We start from the raw sequence: 5,000 nt of genomic DNA, 5'->3' as shown, positions 1-5,000 counted from the left end.
CAGGGAGCCAAATTTTTTCGGTCTCCTCTCTTCTTTCCACTCGAAAGCTTTCACTTGCGCGCACTTTTCACTTATGCTATCCTTTTATTTCTGTCTTCTTTACGCTTGTACCTATATTTCATACAGCCTTTAATACTACTAGAAAAATCCATCGACAGCTTAAAATATTTTTCTTCTCATCCACATCCCATGTATAAGGTTCATTGATATATCAGGTAGTTGTCTAAACAATTATTTTCTATATTACAATTCTTGTATTCACAGACTCTCCTCTTTTCTCTTCCAAACGTTTTGCAGAGATCTTTTTACTATTTTCACTTCACTATTCTGTGATTCCATCCCACTCCAATGAATTTATTTCCAAGTATTTACATCAATAAATCAATTCCATTACCTCACCAGCAATGACGACATCCAATTCTTCTTCCCACCTTCCATTTGCCCTCTTGCTAACGTTCATTCTCAACTTGTTTTCTCTTATAAACACTTTAAAACTCCCGTACCAGACAGTGCAGCTTCTCTTCACCACCAATAACCAACATTGTAGCACAGTAAATATCAACCACTCTTTATTCAGTCCATGACCCTTTCATTATTACACAGCTTTACAAAAATATCTCTTGTCTTTTCTCCAACTTTTTCCAACACTCCATGCATTAAAATATTTAACAGCACTGGAGAGTTGTCAACATTTTCATTTACATATCCTTTCAAAGGTTTCATTTTCATTGCAAAACCTTATAACCGACCTTCTGCTATGAACCCTTCACGCTTCATCGTTTTAAATTTTACTATCATGGGTTTTCCTTTCATTCGTGTTTGTTACCTCAAGTCCTTTTCTTATAACTTTAAAACATCTCATACAACTGCTTTTTAACAGACATTTCATACGCATTCACTTTCCTCTTCAAGTCCACACTGCTCTTTGTATCGACCCTAATCTCATCAGTCCTTCTTTCGCTATTAAAATCCTTTCACGCACCTTCTCGGGTATATTTACTGTCATTTCCCCTTACAATTTTTAAAGTCATCTCTCTTACCTTTCACTCTAAAAATGGAATTATTCTTCCTAGTACAGAACCCTTCATAATCTTTCTTCCATCCAGACAAAGCATTTTTCTTGTTCTCTCAATTTCACCTTGTGACTTTCCACTCTCCAATCTCTTGATTACGTAATTGCATATACTCTATAGCACTCACTTCATTTCCCTAAAGATACTCAAATTTACAGTAACCCCTACAACCTCTGGAGAATTCAGATCTACTTCACTTCCAGCTCCCACGTATAAAAACCCCTTAAAATGCTCTATTTGTAGAAACAGCACAGATTTCGCTTTATATAGCCTCTCTCCACCTGCATCTTTGGTTTTACGTTCTAGTTGCCAAATAATACTTTGCGCTAAACATTTAATTAAATAACATTTGGTATACACCAAAGGTTGACTGACTGACCATGTATTTTAAACTGCCGTATATAAGCGATCAGTGCAAATCCATTACAAGAGAACATTTTAAGTACAACTTCCCTCATATTAACCCCAAGTTCATTTTTACAAACCTTATATATTCAAAATGCTGTTGAACCAAAAGGATAAACTAACTTCAGACCGCTTCTCTGGCATCACCCATACTTACAAGTGTGACGCCTGTAGTGCCACCTATAACAGCCAGTACAAGATGTTATTGCGGGCAAGATCTGAACATTATGGCATTTCTCCTCTTATTGGTTGCTTGCAGGCCAAACCAACCAGATCGCGAATTTTACAACATATTGAGGAATAGGTGACAGTAGGGGGAGTCATGACACATCCACCCAACCCCTGCAAACCGGTTTGTCCACCACAGGTGGCGACGGAGTAGGTACAGGATCAGGAGGGTAGGGTAGGCAGCAGCTCCTGGTTCTAGCGCGCGTAGCGTGCGCAAACAAGCTCGTACATATATGTGTGTGTCATCCTGCTTCCAAAGCCTTTAAAAAATAGTAAAAAATTTCCTTTCTGCGCAGAATCTTCACGTAAAGCACTTTAGACATTCCTATTCCCTCAGCTCCTCTGAAGAATCTACAACTATTTTAATTTCGTTGTAGATTCTTCAGAGGAGATGAGGGAATAAGAGAAGGAATAAAGAATACGAATATAGGGCAATTATTGCAGTATTTTACGGATACTTTTCATTTATTGACTCCTGAATAGTCCTGAATAGAAGATAAACTAAAGAAGTCATATTGGTCAAATAATTACTAGCCTTCCAACTTTGTTCCCCGCCCCCCTAAAGTGTAAGATGCTGCTGCGTGTCTAAACGTGAAAGAACGTCTACGTTGACTTGTGAATCTTATTATAAGAAGATAATAGAGAATCACACAATTGATTTAAATCGATGTTTTACTCCGCTGCTTTGATATCAAGAATTCAGCAATGACTGAGCGTGTTAAGATCATATTTCTGATAAGAGTAACGCCAAATCGTCTTCGAAATGCAATTATGAAGTGCAAATGTAAATATATGGAAAACAGTATTGCATGATTTTATTTTCTACGGGTGCAAAAGGGATGGAATGAAATCACTTAAAAATAGAACCTGATATGTAGGCCAGTGTTTAAAGTCTATGTTTTGTTACGTCATAAAGCGTGTATGAATAAAGATGCATAATCTAAATAGGAATTACCCTATATCACATATAAACCATAATTTCATGTCGATAGAGTAAGAAAATTGTTGAAGTGTGATCTTGAACTAGAATGGACGCTCTTGTTATGGACATAATAATCATACATTTCGGGTACAACAAACATAAATTTATAGCTGCTAATTGCCTTCAGAAAAGAAGGATAATGAATATCACTAAAAATTAAATCAATTAGGATTAATTGCATGCTCGATGGGCTTAATCTGGCGTGGATGAGACTGGTTATATTGGAACGTAAAAATGAAATATTCTCCAATGGCCAAATGGCTGTGAAATTCCAGTATTATAATGGTATGTGTAAAACAGAGTTGGATTGCATGCTATATGTCAGGATTTAATCGTGCAAATCACGTGATTTATTTTTGTCCCTTTTTAGTCCATGAACCAGACCAGATATTGCCAACTAGAGTGACAAATTATAATTATACTTTTGTTAAAGTTCTGTGCTTTTGGCAGCTGTCAAACACTCATGTCAGTAGTAGGATACAAGCCTTGACCATCGACACCTACGGCAAATATGAGACACACCAGATTTGGTGGTCAGGAAAATATGTATTTGAATATTTTTGTAAGTAATCGTTATATCTTACCATATTACTACTCGCAATAAAGACGTAATAAAAACATCTATGTCTATGCATTTTGTATATGCAAATATGTTTGCTAATTAGGTCACCAAAAGGTCAAAATTTTGAAAAACTTTACTCTTGCTTGATATACAGCTCCTAGTCAAGAAATTCCATACTGTATTTGAAGTAAAACGAGTACATTGAGACAATTGAAGTCTTATCTGGGTTAACCGTTGATGATCAGGGGATGCGACCACTAGCCTTGATGAAATTTGGAAAATGGCTAGGCTGGTTGAAAAAACGTGATATAAGGCTACGTTGCAGTAAAGCCAACGCTTAATTTATTACCCAACCTTAAAACAAACTTTTAGTCGAAAATACATATCTATTGATTACGCTGTAATGAATGCTTCTGCATATTTTGTGTTAACTACGTCGAGGCTTCTTTTTGAAACACGAATATATATGTTCAATGGTGCTTGCTAGACACTGGTAACTTACAAAGATTACATATCCTCAGAGATGCATGGATACACCTCACATTTGGGGATACAAAATCAGTTATGTAGTATTATGTTTTTTTAAAGATAAATCTGTACAGAGAGCTTTTGGGAATCGAACAGAAAAGGGGAATCGAACATATTCCCAAAAGCTCTCTGGACAGATTTATCTTTAAATATATGTATGGCTGTTAAAAATGCTCTGTTACAACCGAATTACATCTAATAAAAGGAGCCCATAAAAACGCCAAAATATAGAAAGAAAGTACTATATTTCAGAGGTAGGTAAAGAAGAGAGAGACAGCAGTCTCTGAAATATAGTACTTTTTTTCTATATTGTGACGTTTTTATGGGCTCCTTTTATTACATATGTACATATACATAACTGCGAATTTGTGTCTCCATTTCAAAACTCATGCTACTACGAGTATTTTTTTTTAATACTTCACATAATTGGATAATGATTGGGCGTCGGCCGAATCCTAAGACCTTCAGACACGGGACAAAATCTTTCAATACGGTTTACATTTCCTAATAATGGCAATATGTTTGAATATTTGAAAGAGAAATTCTTGTGATGCCCATATGTGCTATTTATTTTGAGATATCATGATGTCCCACTTTTCTGAACTGTCAAACCGTCGAGCAATATTCCAAGCAAAGTTGGGAAGTATTAACCAGGCGCCTATTCTACCATTTATCGATATACTACTTTATTTAGTATAATACAGGTGTATTTGAATGTATTCTTAGTGCTATTGGAGCATTCAAATTAATCATAACAGGGATGTATTTGGTTTAGTATATTGCTTCTGAAATTGAGGGCTTTACCAGAATGTCTGTTTTATGAAAATTATAGCTATGAATAAGTATTATGTAATTTTGATCTTGTGAAATAGTCTTATAAGGTTTGTGTAAATTCACTTTGTATAATTTTCTAAATTATTTATGTAGAAAGTGTTTTCATTTGTTAAAACTAGTAATCTCATGTTTATTTTTGTTTTTTTGAGTGGGCTGTCTAGCAAGACTAACAGCTCCTTTTGACGTCTTTTTATGTCAATTAAATATTTGAATTTGAATTTGAATTTATTCTTAGTTCTTTCTCTCTCATTCCTTTGCTTACAAGTAAACAAGCTGTTGGTTCTCTTGGCTTGTTCAATAAAAATGCTTGTACAACAATCTATAACTATAATTCATATAAAGTCTACATGTGTGTATGTCGTTATACCCTCCAAAATGTACTAACGAA

General features: G+C 35.1%; 1 protein-coding gene across 2 annotated transcripts in view; it reads left to right on the top strand.

Annotated features, from left to right (window-relative positions):
- Positions 1–5,000, top strand: part of LOC135206200 (zwei Ig domain protein zig-8-like) — a 184,889-nt gene that overhangs the window by 106,926 nt on the left and 72,963 nt on the right. The gene's annotated exons all lie outside the window — the stretch shown is intronic.

Source organism: Macrobrachium nipponense, chromosome 29 (assembly GCF_015104395.2).
Source record: "Macrobrachium nipponense isolate FS-2020 chromosome 29, ASM1510439v2, whole genome shotgun sequence".
Classification (NCBI taxonomy): Eukaryota; Metazoa; Arthropoda; class Malacostraca; order Decapoda; family Palaemonidae; genus Macrobrachium; species Macrobrachium nipponense.
This window is presented reverse-complemented; position numbering and strand designations above follow the sequence as displayed.